Here is a 17,487-nt window from a genome sequence, read left to right as displayed (position 1 = left end):
AGAGGAACGGGCGGGTAAAGGTGCTCACTGCCAAGTCTGAGGTCCTGTGTTCGAGCCCTGGAACCCACGTGGTGGAAGGAGAGAACTGACTCCCAAAGGTTGTTCTCTGACCTCTGGATGTGTACTGTGGCGTGTGTGCACCCTTTCCCATACACACGAATCAATCAATCAGTCAATTAATTGAACAGTTAAATAATTAAGTAAATAGAAATAAAAAAGCGCCAAGAGCGGACACCCTCAGGTGCTCCTGTCCTGCAGGTCAACCTTCCCCACTCAGTCTGTTAAACAGAGGTGTCTGAAGCGTCCCTTGTCTCATCCAGGGTCCCCGCACCCTGCACGCCCAGTCCTTGTTTGCTGAGGATTTCCCTTTTTTTTTTTTTTTTTTTTTTTTTTTTTTTAGTTTTTTCCCTTTTGAACCAGCAACGGGTGTCAGTGAGATTACATTTGTTAACCCTGTTTTCCTTCTGGCAGGACCTTGAGTTCAGTGCTCAGGAAAGGCCCAGCATGCTGCCGCTGTCTTTCTCAAAAGCTGTGCAGCTTAGCAGCAAGTGCAAAGGTGGTAGAGCCAGGCTTCTCGCTCTGACTCTTCTGCCTTCCTAATTTTAATTTAAAAAATTTGTTTTTAAGCACTGGGAACTGAACCCAGAGTCTCAAAATTGCTAGACAAGCACTCTGCCACTGAGCCACGTCCCCAGCCCCTTACTGGTGGATTCTAGGCAGGGGCTCTACTACTGGGCTATCATCTCCAGTTCTTTTTAAAAATATTTTATTTATTTATTTATCTATCTATCTATCTATTTATTTATTTATTTATTTATTTTTTCAAGACAGGGTTTCTCTGTGTAACAGTTCTGGCTGTCCTGGAACTGGCTCTGTAGACCAGGCTGGCCTCAAACGAGATCCGCCTGCCTCTGCTTGTCAAGTGCTGGGATTAGTGTTTTGTGCCTCTACTGCAGACCTGGCTTGTATTTCATTTTCAGACATGGTCTCACCAAATTTCCAAGACTAGCCTTTGTCTCATTCTGTACCTCAGGTTGACCCTGAGTTTGGGATCCTCCTGCCTTAGCCTCCTGAGTAGCTGGGGCGATGATACCTCTGCAGGCACAGCCCTGGCTTCTCAGCTTGGCAGCTATGCTGCATGTATGGGTCAAGACTTGACCAGGTCAGGCTCAGTCTGCACACAGAGACGGGGTGCTGCCTCTCACGATTGTTGGAAAAGGAAGGGTGCATGTGTGTGCATGTGTGCGTGCGTGCATGCATATGTGTGTGCGTGCGTGCGTGTGTGCGTGCGTGCGTGCGTGCGTGTGTGTGTGTGTGTGTGTGAACACCGTGATCAGCAGAATGCCTTCTGGGAGAGGACCCTCCCCTAATGACATCCCTTGGAAACAGAACTCGCCCTTTCCTGGAAGGCCTCCTAGACCCCATCTCTTGGTACCACAAGGGCCGGAAGGGGCTTTTGTTTCCCGCATAGTTTTCCCCTAACTGCATCAGTGCCATCATCCAAAGGCATATGTGACAATGTGGACAGCTGACCTTTTTCTCAAGCCTGTGCTCCGCTCCTCCTCCCTAAAAGGCACATTGAATGCCTCACCCCCGCCCCCGTACCTCGGACTGTCTTATCTGGAGACAGGTCTGTACAGATGGATTCGCATCTGGATGAAATCATAGAATGGCTCTGATCCGACGTGACTGTGTTCCTCTCCACACAGGGCAGACTTGGACACAGCTGTGTACAGAGAAAGGCACTGTGAAGTCACGTGCGTGAAGATGGACGGTCAGGATACCCTTGTGAAGACCAAGAAACTGCCATCACCAATGACACTGGCTACTAGAAGAGGCTGGGAAAGAGGCTAGCACGGTTTGGGGACTTACGAGGAGCCCGGGCTGCCCTTAAGCTTGGACTTCTAGCCTCCCAAACTGTGGCTGTTTAAGCTACTGAGTTTGGGTGCCTTGTTAGGGCCGGCCTGGAACCTCATCAGCCACTGGTAGGCTTCTAAGTGTACAACTCAGCTTTATTATGTGAGTTCTGGGTGATTAAACTTAGGTCTCCATGCTTGCACGGAAAACACTGTACTGACTGAACCATTTGTCCTATCCCTGGAAATGTTACTTCTTTATTAAATTTTATTTTATCGACGGATTTATTTTTATAGATATTACATTGATTGCGGGAATGCATGTGGACGACGACTTCTAAGAGTCAGTTCTCTCATATCACGTAATGTCCCAGGGATGGAACGCAGGTCATCAGACTTTTTAGCTGCTGCGCCACGTCGCCGATTCTGGAAAAGTTACTCATGTTGGCCCTGATATGCTGCCACACACAAGTACCCTACTGCCTTCTCTGAGCCTCCTTATCTGAGTGCCCTTTCTTGAGTTACCCCAGACTCTTTCAAAGATTCCACTCTTCCTCTCTGGCCCTGTCCTCCAATCCTGCCCTACTCTCGTTCTCTGGGCAATCACCTGTGCCTCTCCTACAGGGGCATCTGTACCCACAGGGAAGCATTCATCCCCGTATCCTCCCAGGGAGCTGGCTGGTAGACCTGGCTCCATATGTACCAGGAGGATGCTGCAAGTCCAAGGTCCACTTAAACAGATACCAAGGCTCCTGAAGGTTGGGTGACCTGCTACCAGCCAGAAGGCTCCTCTGAGTCGTGTATATCAGGTATATCTGAAACCCAAAGCTTCCTTGCCTTGAGTCACACTGTCTACTGGCCACACCTTGGGCCTCTGTCCTCTGTCCTGCAGCCTTTTCTTGTCATCAGACACTGTGTTCTGGCAGCACCAACAAGTCCTCTTCTTGGTGGTGATGGAGTCCTGGGGCTGGACTGGTCTTTTCCTGTGGAACAGTCACTGTGTCTCCTAGAGAGCCACTGTGGGGAAAGCATGCGGAACCAGTGGTTCAGCTGTGAAGACAGCACCTCCGACCACGCCTGCCTGTGACTGTGTAACATCCCGTGCATTTTCTCCTCTTCCAGCTCTGTTTTGGAAACGGCTGATGCTTGACCACAGGAGACAGGGTAGGGTCCAGGGAGGCCTGGCTGCTAGTGTGACTCAGGTGATGGAGGAAGGACATTGGTTAATTATAATAAAGAAACTTCCTCGGCCCTCATAGGATAGAAAATTAGGTAGGCGGAGTAGACAGAAGAGAATGCTGGGAAAAAGAAGCTGAGTCAGAGAGTCGCCATGGTTCTCCCACTCCAGACAGACACAGGTTAAGATCCTCCCTGGTAAGCCAGCTCGTGGGCTACACAGAATATTAGAAATGGGTTAGAACAATATGTAAGAGCTAACCAATAAGAAACTGGAACTAGCCGGGCCAGGCAGTAATTGAAAGAATACAGTTTCCGTGTAATTATTTCGGGGCATAACCTAGCCATGCGGGCGGCCGGGTGCCGGGACGCAGCCCCGCCGCTCCTATTTCAACACTCAGGCAGGTCACCCCTGGCGGTCATGGTGGTATTGTCCACCGAGCTCCTGCTGTGTCTGGGCTCTGTGTCATCCTGTCTTCTGCCAGGTCCTCCCAGGTGCTGGTCCCTCCAGAGGAGGGAAGCTTGGCGCTGCTTGTCCAGAACTCCATCAAGGCCAACATGAACAGCAACTAGGGTCTCAGTGGAGGTAGGCTGCCAGGTTGCTATCAGGATGCTGCGGCTGCTGCTTCCTTCTGGGTCTCAGTTTCCCCAACTGTAAAACAAAGGACAAGATGGCTCTTGGGCTCTTTTCCTGTCCGGGAGTTCATGATGAGCAGAACACACAACCAAAGACTCTTTTAATGTGTCACTTATACAGGCACACTGGCTATTGTGTGGCACTAATTTGGGGTGATATGAACAAATAAATGCCTACTCTTCCCAGGTAGGGAACTAACAACAGACCAAAGTAACAATACCACTGAACGTAGGAGGGAGAAGGGCACAGGAAGTAGGATGTTTGACTGTGCTGGCCTGTGACATCACCCGGTCTAGCTTTGCCCCTCTTGATGGGACGGCACCATAGAACTTATTGAGGTCTGATGGACACCGGGTGTGGGATAAGGGGACCCACGTAGAACTTTGTCCCCAGGTTTTCTCTTTTGGCTCAAAAGGTAACTTCAAAAGTTGTGGTAGAACCTACCCCATGAGAAGCACACAGAGAATCCAGGAAGAGAGAGAGGATGCAACAGGACAGGCCAGCCAATCAGGTTCCTCCCTTGGCCTGATAAAGTCTCAACCCAGCCTCCTTTCCCAGGGCATTTGTGGGCTATTTGGGGCAGACCCCGCAGCTTTAGAACTGGTAACCTGTGGCAGACATTTCTAGTTTGAACTGGGATTTCTTTTCACTGGGCTGCGCCTTCCTTCTGCAGCATCCCCTGACAGTGGGATATGTGTCACATCTGAGGAACCATCCAGCTTCATGCTCTCCTGGGGGCCTCCTCCAGCACCCAGCAACAGGAAGGCTACCAGGGTGGCAGGGAGCAGGGAGGCAGGCCGGCAGGGTGACCCCTGCCCAGGGCCTGCGCAGATTCTAGGTGAAACAGAAAGGGGAATAAGGCTCGCTCTTCATGCCTGGTTACACTGAGAAATTCCCTGGCTGTGAGGCCTGTTGACATCCAAGGGAAGAGGGGCAGCAGAACCTGAAAAACAGAGCTCCAGCCCTCACGCTGCAATCCTGGACTCTGGGCATCTTGAATAAATAATATATGTCTAATCTTAGAATTGTAGCATTCTTCCCCCTCCTCCTGGAGAACAGACAAACAGGATCCTTTATGCCCTCGGAATCCAGATGACACCCTAGGGTCACATCCACCTGAGCCACTTAGTGGCTAGTGCTTATTCTAAGGAGGCAATGAAGACCAGCGTTGCAGAGTTTCAGCACTGGCAAGGGGTAAACACAGTGCTAGTCACATGCCCTCTTTCTTGCCAGTGGCCTTCACAGATGCCTTAGGATGAAGAAATAGTTCCAGCAAGTGACAAACCCTCTGAAGAATGGGAAAAACAATCAGCTTGCTGTTTATTTTTATTTTATTAGAGGTGTAGACCTTTAATCAGGTGAGCAGGAGATGGGTGATAAAGTGAATCGTGGACAACGTGAAGCAGAACATTCATAGTTCTGTCTCAAGTGTGACCATACATGTGCTAGCCACCAAGCCCCAGGGATCTGCCTGTCTCTGCCTTCCTAGCACTGGGATTATAAGCACAGGTCACCATGCCCAGCTTTTAAGTGGCTTTTGGGAATCAGACTCAGGTCCTCAAGTGTCTCCTCAGCCCCAGTTTTACATTTTCTAGGGGCCATGTTAAAAAAAAAAAGCAAAAAGAATTTTTTTTTAAATATTTATTTATTTATTATGTATACAACATTCTGTCCGTGTGTATGTCTGCAGGCCAGAAGAGGGCACCAGACCTCATTACAGATGGTTGTGAGCCACCATGTGGTTGCCGGGAATTGAACTCAGGACCTTTGGAAGAGCAGGCAATGCTCTTAACCGCTGAGCCATCTCTCCAGCTCCGCAAAAAGAATTTTAAGGTGGCATTAATTTGGGTATATTTTCAACATGCCCCCAAATATAATTTTATTACAATATATAATTTATAATAAATATTATTCAGCATGTGATCAATATAAAATAGTCCTACTTATTATATTCCTTTTGTGCTGTCTTTGAAACCTCATCTCAACTTGGACACTATTATTTCATTATTTGATCAATGTTTAGATTTCATAAAATTAACCTTATTCACATTCTTTCAAACATACTAAAAAGTTTTCTAATAAGCAAATCAAGTATTTGTTTTTTGAATGTAAATGAATTAAATTAAACAGAGTGGGAGACTGGGGTCCCTTAGTAACTCTGGCTCCATGTCAGGGGCTCAGTGGTCACTGGCAGCCATGGCTGCTGGGTTGGCAGCATACTGTCCTCCCGCCACCTCTGCTAAGCTCCTTGGCCGCCACCTTTAGTCCCGTCTCACACACTACTTCCCAAGAGTCCTTGGTCCTCAGAGCCATCTCCAGAACTCGCCTTCTCTTTAGAGGTTCCTCAGTGAAGGGAGCACCATTCCTATGAGAGCCCTAGCTTGTCATTCCCTGTAGGAGGGTTTGGGCCAGATGTGTCTCCACCCAATAATCTGGTCTCACTGTGACCTGCGTTATTTCCTGTCCCCGAAGCTTCTGGGGACTTGTCCATCAGCAGAAGAGCCAGGCCAAGACCCATTCCCTCCATTTGCCCAGCTCTATGCCTGTGTCCCCCATTTCTCCTTTCGTTCCTAGGCTTACAGAAAACCACAGACATGTGGATTGTTGCAGCTGGCTTGTGTATGAGATCCCCTCAGCCTTGCTCCCTATCTTCAGAGATCTGAACTCCTAAGGCCCGAGGATGGAGTAGGCAGGGTGATGGAGAATACCAGCTCAGTGGCTGGCCCAACCAGGGCAGCACACTGCTTCCACTCTAGTTCTGCATCCCTTAAGCTCTCAGAGCTTCGGTTTCCCCACAAGCCAATAAGACTGCCTAGTTCTTTGACTACAGCAACCTTTGAAGGGCAGTTGGAATGAGTTGTCCTGCTGTGTGAGAATGCTCTTGTATACTGCTAAGATTTGTTACCCATATTAGTTTAATAAAACGCTGATTGGCAGGTACCCAGGCAGGAAGTATAGGCAGGGCAACCAGACCAGGAAAATTCTGGGAAGAGGAAAGGCAGAGATGCAGTCGCAAGTCAGACACAGAGGAAGCAAGATGAGAATGCTGCACTGATAAAAGGTACCAAGCCAGGTGGCTAAGCATAGATAAGACTTATGGGTTGATTTAAGTTGTAAGAGCTAGTTACTAATAAACCTGAGCAATAGGCCAAACAGTTTATAATTAATATAAGCCTCTGTGTGTTTATTTGGGACCGAATGGCTACAGGACCAGGTGGGACAGAAATTTCTGTCTACATTGGTCAGTCTAACACCTGGATTGCTCCTAGCAGCCCAGAAAGAGTCACTTAGTCACACGCTGGGCCTGTTGCTTATGGGTGCTATCTTCAGTCGACTGGGAACTGAGATCCCTTGACTCACGGGACCCTTCTTGTCCCCATGCCCTCTTCTGTTGATTGACCATTCAAAGAAAGACTGGCTCACTGTCTCTCAGTCCTGTCTTTGGGACGACTATCCTTATTCTGTCCTGTGAACTTGGAGTGTGTCCCACGAGCCTGGCTGTCAACTGGATCAGTGTCCTCAACCTTTCCAAGAAAACACTCATTCTTCCTGGGCCCCCTGTGGCTGCCGCCAGCCAGTGGTTCCTTGAACTCACCCTGGTACTGCAAAAGCAGTAAAGTTGCATGTGCATTTTCAAATGCGACAGGCCCACCTCTTCCCAGGTCTGTCCGTGTGTCCTCCCTCACCCATACTCTCAGAAATGCATATACAACCACACTGAGGTAGGGAACAGACACCTTGTACCTGCCTAGCACATACTAAGGCTCAGAAGCTGAGCACAGGCAGAGACAAGTCCACGGAGAGCATGCGTGAGACACATCCTCCCAGGACAGTGTAGAAATATGGCTAGAGGATCCTGAGAGGGAGGCCACCCCAGAGATGCTCCCACCAAGGGCTGAGACCAGGCTTGCCACCGGTCACAACAACACTGCTTAGAGCAGGACACTGTTGGACAGGACCGACTGCAAACGACACCCAGCCACAGCCTTGCTCCGCCTCTGATGGACAGAAGCTGCTAGATTCTCCAGTGACTCTCCATGTTCAGTCTGTTTTATGTTTTTCTTAATTATGGGCAGAAAAGCCCTTATACAAACCAACCAAGGTGTATTTATTTGTCCCTGGTCTGCCCTTTGCTGGCTGTTGCTGCTAACTCACTTCCCTGGCCATTTTTGGGGACATTTCTCAAAAGTCCCTAAGATCACACAGACGGGTGAATTGATACCAACATGACTAGAATGTCTATTTTAAAACAAAAATGGCCGTGTGCGTCGTGATGGGTTCACCCAATACCGTGACAACAATGTCATTTCCGGTCACTGTGCAGTGTTCTCCAGCGATTCTGCTGTGTGGCAACACCTGTGTGAAATGCCATGGAAAGCCGGACCTGTCTGTCACCCTGGCCATTTGTGAGTCTGAAGTAAAAGGCTCCCTTGGGCCAGCAGTTTGAGACCAGACTGGACAACAAATCAAGACTCTTATCTCCTAAGAGGAGGAGGAAGGGGAGGGGTGAGAGAAAGGATAAGAGGGGAGAGGAGGGAGAGGACAGGGGGAGAGGGAAGGGAGGGGGAGGAGTAGCAGTGGTATTCTGTAGAAGGGATGTACCGTATGTAATTTGGTTAGCAGGTCCTCTGAATGTTGTGTGTGTGTGTGTATGTGTAGTGTGTGTGTATAGTGTGTATGTGTGAAGTGTGTAGTATGTTTGTGTATGTGTGAAGTGTGTGTGTGTGTATGTGTGCATTCGTGGTGAATTTAGACAGTACTTGAAGCCTACCTAGGCTAGTGGCCTTTGTGAGACTGGAAATGCCATCCCTTGGAAACACCTGGTATCTTTGACATCAGCCTTATGACAGAGCCCAGGCACATGGCTGTGAGTATGGAGGGCAGGGTGTCCTCTGCTCACTACTGAGAGCATGCAGCAGCATGCAGCCTCCCTCAGTGTGGCTCCTACCATGGTGCTGGCTCCCTCTTGCCCCACTATGTTCAGGAGAGCCAGGAGTATGCAGCACTGGACAATTTCCCTCCTGAGCCTTGTGGATGAGCTTAGAGCAGCCCTGTCAGGGAATGCTGCTGAGCCCTGGGCAACCTGGTAGCAGGAAACTGAGGTCCTGGGTGCTGGAACCAGTGTACAAGAAAGAGTCCCTCCCACGGAGCTAGCCTGGCCCTGGCCCAGCCGCTGGCCCAGCTGCTGTGTGCAGATAGAGGTAAGGTAGGATGCCCAATCCCTGAGGAAACAAAGGAGAAACAGCCAGGCCTAGCAGAGACAGGAGGGAGCTGCCTTGGTCACAACTCTGGCTTGGACCAGGTGAAGGGAGAAGGTAGCACCAAGGCGACATTCTCTACACTGCAGGGAGGACACACCCCTCCCCCTTCTTCTGGGGACTGAGCTGGGCTGCCAAAGGAGGGGGAGTGGCGGGAGAGGTTAGAGGCATCCAGGGACCCTGGAGGAGAAGAGATGCTATTAAAAATATAATTTGCTATGTGTGTTTTTTCTGATTACAAAAAGCAATGCATATTCATTGTAGAAAATTTGGAAAATAGAGATAAGCACAAAAAAAAAAAAGAAGAAAAAAAAAGGCAAATAAAACCTGCTCCTAATCTCCCCACTGGGGGAAAACTACTCACACAGCCAGCGTGATGGTCAAGAGCATAGGCAGGGACTACAGACAGAGTGTGTGCAGTCTCTACAGTACAGAATGCATCCCTTCCTGGGTTCTACCAAGGAGTAACAGCAGGGACTCGGGTGGCAGGAGGAGCAGACGTTCAAGGTCATCCTTGGCTACAAAGAGAGCCTGAGGCCAGCTGGGCTACATGAGACCCTGTCTGAACACACGCATGTGTACGTGCACATGCACACACACAGCTGGGGCCTGACACTCTGATTCTGGCTCTGCTATAACTGGATGCATGATCCTGAACAAGCACCTGACCCATGGGTGCCTCTGAGAATAATGGGTCTCCTCCGGTCTTGCTGGAAGAACTGTGTGAAAATGCCTAAACTCTTGGCACTTATTAAGTGACCAGTGAGGCTAGGTATGGCAGTGAACATCGCGATCTTGGCACCTGAGAAGTGGAGGAAGGAGTTCAAGGTCATCCTAAGCTATAACAGGAGTTTGGGGTAGCCTGTGCTACATGAGATCCTGTCTCAAAAAGATAAAAACCAAGTAACAACAACAACAACAACAAAAACTAACCAGGAAAGGAAAAGGAAAAGTGACTGGTGGGTATCAGCCATGTCTATGATAACAGGGATGCTGGTCACCTCCACTGACTGACTGACGGATGTCTCAACAACCTACCTAAAACAAGGCTTCTCAGTGTTATCGTCTAGCTTTCTCCTAGCCTAAGAAACAGGACCCCAGTCTCTGGGTATCTGGACACTTGGAGTTGCCCCAAGTCTCAGTTAGATCTCTATGGTCCACAGAAGTAGTCCTCAGAGACCATCTTCTATGTCCATGAATGTGGAGCAGGAGAAAGGAAGGAGGCTGGGCCTGGGGATGAGTCGGTGGGGAGAGAAGGAGAGAAGAGAAGACTGGGCAAGGAAAGATGGAGGAGGGGCAAGAGGCCAAGAGGAACACTCATGTTTACCCTCCTCCAGCCCTTGAACCTCCTGGCTAAACCACACACCTTCCCACAAAGTTATGAGGCTCTGCTACCCCACCCCACCCCCAGTCCCCAGCTGTTCTGCAGCCCCTCACCAACCATGGTCTGGCCTGTCAATAATTCATTGCTGGCAGGATACGATCTCTATCAATAATGCACACACAATAATGTTCTACAGCTCTGAGCACATTGTGTTACTCCTAATGTACGAAGAGCTGGGGCCAGCTCCCCAGTAGCTCCCTTAACAGGACCCCCAGGGCTCAGGAGAAGAGTGGAGCAGGGTCAAACCAGAGCGGCAAGGTCATCTTCTGGGGGACCAGGCAGGACCCCAACAGGGCCAACCAGCTCCTGCCTTCCACCCACAGGCAGGGAGCCTCTCCAAATCCAGCCCCACTACAGGCTGAGTTCAATCCCATCACCCCCACCTGTGAGCCGGTGACCTGGCCTTGCTCTTCTCTGTGGAGGTCAGAGGAACAAAAGTCTATACTGCGGAGGAAGCTTGGGGGGGGGGGGGCATTTTGCATGCTGACTGGACCAGACAGAGGTCTGGGGTCAATTCAGCCAGTACAAGGGTGTCATGCAGGGTTGCTCAGAAAGTAACTGGCTGTAGAGGATAGGCAGGTAGGGATTGTGTTATGAGTGAGGTTGGCTGTATGAGGCTGTAGGACAGAAGGGTCTCACACCCTCTCTAAACTAAAGATAGCATGGCATGGGTACTTGGGTCCAGGGTGCCATACTTGCTTTTGGACTTAGCTTTTTCAAGGCAAAAGCTTTATTTTATTTTTGCTTTTTTTTTTTTTTTTTTTTTTTTTTTTTTTTTTTTTTTTTTTTTTTTTTTTTTTTTTTTTTTTTTCAAGACAGGGTTTCTCTGTAGCTTTGGAGCCTATCCTGGAACTCACTTTGTAGACCAGGTTGGCCTTGAACTCACAGAAGTCCTTTGTCTCTGCCTCCCCGAGTGCTGGGATTAAGGGCATGAGCCACTTCTGCCTGGCATAAAAGCTTTATTTTAAAATTAGAGCTAAATTCTTAAGGGCAGGCTCCATGCCCAGAAGTAGATGATCAACACAGACGAACTCAAAATGGTATTTTTGTATATGTTTTACCTTATATTGTTTTGTTTGTGCATTTTTTATCTTAGTGGTCCTTTGTTTTTTGATTGTTTTATGCATATTATTGTTTTGCCTGCATATATGTCTGAGCATCAGTGTGTATGCTTGGTGCCCACTGAAGTCAGAAGAGGGCATCCGATCCCTGGGAACTGGAGTTATGGATGGTTGTGAGCCACTATGTGGGTGCTGAGAATTGAACTCAGGTCCTCTGAGTGTGGGGAAGGCCAGCTTCACTGGCTAAGCTGAACACCGTGAGAATCCCTGGAGTCTCGCCATGTGCTGGTCTTGTAGCATCCCCCTGATCAGAGCCATGTGTGACTGAGCCAAGTCGGGGGCTAGTTGTAGCCTCACATCAGGGAGCAGGTGAATTAATGATGGGCCCAGGCACATAGCACCCAGAATCCTAGTCACACAGCACACCGGCCACACGGACCTCTTAGATCTCTGGCAGCTTCCCTTTAAGACACACGTGCAGTCGCTTCTTTCCAGAGCCACCATATCTGGAGCGCGTCTCTCTGCACACCTGTAGCCCAACCCCTCCTGAAATATTAACCTGGTTCTTTATCAATGTTTCATCCGTTCTGTGCTCCGCATCACCCCTGTGACCCGTTTCTCACATTCCAGCCCGGAGCATGAAAAATGGATGCTCTCACTCCACCTGCCCTGGCGCTTTGGCCCAGGTTTGGGACTGAACAGGAAGTGATCTTGTTCACATGTTATTCCAGTCATCCAATTCCCCAGGCCTTCAGCATCGCCTACCCCGCTGGGCTTATTATTACCTTGCTTCTGCTTTTTCCGGGTGACTCTGTGTGGTCTGCATTTCTGGCAGGCAGAAAGAGCTGTGTTTGGCCACAGCGGCTCAGAGATTCCAACCTACGTGCCCAAGGTCACACAGTGAATGGTCCGTTGTCTCCAAGGGGCAAGAGTAAGCTCTGAGGGTGGTTGTTCTTTGCACAGGGCACCCCTACGTCATCCCCCCCCCCACCAGTATCCCCCTAACTCTGAATTCTCTACAGAAGGGGATTGATGGCCCCAGCCCTGGTCTTTTGTCAGGTGGTAGAAATAAGAGAAGAGGCAGGAGGAAGCAGAGGCCGTTGAGGTTGTTCCTTAGCTTAAGACCTTCCAGGGCTCCCTATTGACGTGAAATTTCTTCCACCCCCACCCACCTCAGCTTTGTAAGAAAGTTCCTTCAAAACGTGCTCACCTTACCTTACCTTATCCCCCTCGTCTCTCCTTACTTCCTCTGCAGTGGGTGGTCCACCTTCCTAGGCCCCTGCTGAGGCGCTCTTTAGAGATATTTCCTCCTGAACCAGGCAACTGTTTCTGCAGTCATTAAGGATTTCTGATGCCTGGGGCCAGCAGGCCCAGGATGAAGCCTGGGCTTTGGCATCTTATCTCTCAGGACCATCTGTAGGACAAGCAAAACCAGACTGGGCTCTCAGAGGCTTGCTTTGGGATGAGTCTCTCGGACCCCATTTCAAAGCCTCATTTTGCATCCTCTCTGACCCTTGCTCCTGCGTCTGAGAGCGGGGCTGTTAGTTTCCCAGTAGAGGGGACCTGCTTCCCCACAAAGGCGGAGGCAACCTTCCCTGCTGGTCATTTATGTTTTCATTAGTCTGGGCTAGGAGGAACCACAGAGAGCCACCACCCTTGACTCTTGGTCATCTGTCCCTTTGTGTATCTCCCAAGTGGCCACCCTGCCCCCCCCCCCCCCCCCCCCCGCGATCTTGGCTTTGACCTTAACCTCTCAGCACAGAGCTTGATGTGGAATGAGCCCTGGCTGATCTCAAGACGGTGGCCCCTCTGCAGCACTGAGGCAAGACTAGACTCCAGGGAGATGCTGGCTACCTTAGGGAGCTGAGGGTAGGCCTGGGCCTAGAAGCCAGTTCCTTGAGTTTGCAGTGAGGGTGGCTGCCACGTTCGCAGGGACTGCGATCCAGGAAGCGCCTAGCATTGTCTTCCCATCCCCCAAGGAACAGCAGCACCGCTGTGTTAGGGACCAACCACAGCACTCGCTCTTACTCACTTGTGCAACTGAACAAAGCTGTACACACACTGAAGCGAAGGGCAAAGGGTGGTGCCAAAGGCTGGGGCAAGGCACACAGGTGCCCTGTTGTGTGGCAGGTGGCTATGGCTAACAGTACTGTACTAAAAAATAGACCGGCAAGAGGGGATTTAAAATGTTATTGGCACAAAGACTCGGTAGGCGCTTGAGCGGCGGATATGCTAACTATTCTGATTTGATCATTGCGGTGTGTATATTCATGTCTCTAACATCATGTATACCCCGAGGATATGTACAGTTATGTGCCAATTAAAAACAAAATCATGGGCTGGGGGATACTGTTCAGCCGGTAGAACGCTTGTTTAGCATGCACAAGGCTTTATCTCCAGTCCTGCATAAACCCTGTGTGGTAGTGCCTGTATACGGAATGTGGAGGCCTGAGGATCAGAAGTTCAAGGTCATCCTCCACTACATAATAATTTGAAGTCGGCCTGGAACACATGAGACCCTGTCTCAGGAAAAAAAAATAGGGCTATCAAGATGGCTATGAAGCTAAAGGTGCCCTCAATCAAGGTGCTGGGAAACAGACTAACCGTTATAGTCCTCTAACTCCTGAGACAATGACGGAGAGGATCCCACTTGGTATCAAAGCCTCTAGCAAGGCTCCTCTGATGAGACTGACACCAACTACATGCTGGAGGCTACAGATGCCCATGACCTTGGGTCACAGAGCAGGGAAAGAGGCAGAAGTGGGTGTGGCAGAGATGAGTCTGTTGCTGGGACTCGTCCCGCCTCTGCTGCGCTCTTAGGCTACATCGCTGGTTGGGGCGACTGTTTGTGAGAACCCTGAAGGCGGCCCATTTTAGCTTTGTCCTCTGGAAGCGGTGCTGCTGTGAATAGCCAGGCTCCTCCCCGTTCCCCGGGGATGCTGAGCTCTTCCACCATATCCCCACTTCTTACCACTCCTCACAGAGTGGTATAGACTCTCCAAGCTAGCTTCGTAGGGCCTGGGGTTTTCCTATCTCTGGCCTTTTTTGACCTGGCTCCTATTCTTAGACACAACTGTCCTCTGGATGGTACTGGCGACAGTTAGACAAGACCATGGAAGAGACAAGCCCTTGGGCATGTTGAGTAGGGGTTACCTGTATTAAACTGTTTAAGATGGCAAGACTCACTGGGGGTCATGGTCCTGGACTGTGAAAAGGCAAGCAAGTGTTCATCCCAGCTTCCTGGCTGTAGATGTAAGATCACCTGCAGTTTCATGCTTCTGCTGCTGTCTGTGCCTCCCCCAACACGATGGACTGCACCTCAAATTGTAAGCCAATGTAAACTCTCCCTTAAGTTACTTTGGTCATGCATCTCGCCTTGGCAATATGGAAAGTGGATGTGCTTACTCTCTCCATCTTAGCAAGCCCCTTATCACCTGCTTTGTCCATCCCAGCTGCTAGGAAGCCACTGTGTTTAGCAGAGTCACCTCTCATCCATCTGTTGTATCCATTGCTCGGCCATCTTCCTGTCTCACTGGGTCCCGCTGCGACCCTTACCCCTTGGCCAGCCTGTTGTCTGCTTCCACCTCAGGGACCAGGTCTAGCGAGCCTGTGTGACTGACCTAGCTGTGCTCCTCTTCCCTTACTTTCCATGGATGCTGGCTATGGTCCGGTGAAGCCTGACCACCCATCTCCAGGTAACTAGATGGACCACCCAGGAAGTGGGTAGGTGGAAATAGCTTCCTGGGGCAGTTTTTCCCCTGGCTGCCAGGGAGAGGGGTAGAAAAGGCCAGCATCAGGTTGTAACTGGCCAGCCCTGGAGAGTACAGTTGTTAAAATGATGGTGTCCTCGTCATGGAAGAGAGGCCTTGATTATGGCAGGTTGGAAGGCGGGCCCCTCAAGGTGCATTTAGGGAGAAGTCAAAACCTTGCATCTTTTCATGCTGTGTCAAGCTGTTGCTGTCCTGGCATGGAGCCAACCCCTCCATTGGTCCAGCCAGCTCCAAGCAATAGCCTTCCTATTCTCTCCCCTCCAGTTCACCAGCCATCTATAGGTGCGGTCCTGGCATGGGGAGCTAGCAATTGTGTACAGCATCTTTAGTGTGGGGACCAGGTCTAACCTGTGCTGGCGTGGGTCAAGAGGGAATAGATGCATGTCACACAACAGCAAGGAGGCCACTGAAGGTGGCTGGAGCTTGCTCGACTCTGTGATTTATCGACTCTTTCACCGTCTACCTGGGAGGTCCTTGTGCCTTCTGTCTTGTGGGCAAGGCTGTCTAACCAGTTTGGAAGGCTCTTGACCATCCTGTAGCCAAATACAGGTCCTTTTCCTTTTAAGTTTCTGACTCGGCCAAGGTGTCCAGGACTCCAGAAACCTGCGCTCTGTTAGGAGGTTTATCTGAGTCTGGAAAGAACAGCTGGTGTCTGAGTCCAGCAGACCCCGTCACCCAGAGGGGGAAGAGAAGATGGGTAGGCATGGTCCTGAGCTCAGAGCAGAGGCTGACACTAGAGACTTCTCAGAAGGCCAGGCTCAGCCTCCAACTTGGGAGTAGCAGCCAGCAGCCTGCCTGGGAGGGGCAGCCATCAGCTGTCACCCACTTGGGGGTCATGATGGGGAAAAGATACAGGGCCTGGGCCTATGTCCACACAAAGGAAAATGGAAATCTGAGGAGAGGATGGAAAAATCCTCTGATCTCTGGGGTGACATGTGGTTAGCTGAGGTCTTTGGGATGCGCCATCTGGAAGCTTTCTTGGTGGCTTCAGCTTGTCCTACCTGTACCTTGGGCTTCGGTAGGCTCAGCTAAGAATATGTCAGCGACAGAGCTCTGTGGATGTAGCCAGCCAGTGATCAGATGGGACTGGAGTGAGGGGTTAGGTATGATGGGAGCATCTTCACTTGCCATCATCACTATGGAGACTGTCTCAGAGTAACAGGCCTCTCTGCCCTGGTGCTAACAGCCTAGGAATCTGACTGCGGGGCTGTGACCACCAGCTTGTCTAACCTGGAGAGGCGCCATTAGGCGATGCAGACAAAAATACCACAGGTGTCGAAGGTGCCAGGCAAAAACGTTCTGGGGCAGAGATCCTAACCTTGTCTGAGAACAGGGCCTCTGTTGGCAGAGTGGGTGCTGTGGCTCCCTTCACCCCTCTCGGCTCGGCGGGACTTGGGTTTTGAAGGCTTTCTTCTTCTTTAGTCTTCTGCTTGTTACTCAACAACACAGGCTTGGAATAAGGCATGCTGTGAAGTACAAACGGCTTTCTCTGATGCCAGCTACTCCCGAGTGAGATAACCTGGAAAGGAAATCAAACAAAATGGGCTTCTAGATCTGCTTTCTGACGGCCATGCTAAGACGGAGTTCTGGCTTTTCATTTCTCACAGTTTAGACTTCCCCCTGGGATGATTTCCTCTCAGGCTGAGATCGCAGCTGAGTGAGGGTCTCTGCACTGCGGAGACCACACTTCGCTATCAGTTTTGAAGAATGCCTTGGCTAAATAAGTAGAATTATTTTCACTTTATAGACCATTGAAAATATTTTAATAAGATAGAGGAATTGGTCCCTATATTTGTAAATAAAACATGATTGAGTTCTGCCAACTCAGGGCAATTGATGCTGTCACCTGCTGGCAGCCCAGGATGAGACCGTGCCTGCAGGGGCATTCTAGGGTCTGGGGCTAGTTAGTTTGTATGAAGGAAGCTGTGGTCATGGCTTCCTGGCTCCCAAGGTCTGACAAAGGTGTCAGCTTCCTTGGAGGGCTAGAAGACGGCCCAAAGTCTGTTCTTTAGGCCGTTGTAAGCTTCTAGGGTGGCATCTTGACTCTTGTTTGATGCTTATTCTGATTTTTCTTACACGTTAACTCTGGAGAGCTAAAGGTCATGCTGGGCATACGCAGTCACTGAAGCAAGCAGGTGTATCAAGCTTTAACGATCTTTCTGGCAAAATGGATGAGGCCCTGGGGATTGAGTTTGGGCTAAGTATAAGTGAGGAAGTCAGTTAGTGTATGAGTGACATCCAATGGAGACAGGGAGAGCCGATAGAATATCAGAAGTCACAGGGGTGGTAAACGGGTCACAGGAAGAAGCACAAGTATTCAGCCTCACAACCAAGGGGAATGCAGT

At 50.1% G+C, this 17,487-nt stretch overlaps 1 long non-coding RNA gene across 1 annotated transcript in view; it reads right to left on the bottom strand.

Annotated features, from left to right (window-relative positions):
- Window positions 1-855: 855 nt before the first annotated feature.
- LOC126499130 (uncharacterized) overlaps window positions 856-17,487 on the bottom strand; it is a 210,964-nt gene continuing 194,332 nt past the window's right edge. Inside the window, exons 8-11 of the long non-coding RNA XR_007590998.1 lie at window positions 16,461-16,661; window positions 12,593-12,786; window positions 2,722-3,684; window positions 856-1,726 (exon numbers count right to left, since the gene is read on the bottom strand). This is a non-coding gene — a long non-coding RNA (uncharacterized lncRNA). The remainder of the gene's footprint in view (window positions 1,727-2,721; window positions 3,685-12,592; window positions 12,787-16,460; window positions 16,662-17,487) is intronic.

This window comes from Alexandromys fortis, unplaced genomic scaffold, assembly GCF_014885135.2.
Source record: "Alexandromys fortis isolate MF-2015 unplaced genomic scaffold, M_Fortis_MF-2015_v1.1 scaffold_9, whole genome shotgun sequence".
In the NCBI taxonomy this organism is placed as follows: Eukaryota; Metazoa; Chordata; class Mammalia; order Rodentia; family Cricetidae; genus Alexandromys; species Alexandromys fortis.
Note: the sequence above shows the minus strand (reverse complement) of the source record. Positions and strands in the feature narration are given on the sequence as shown.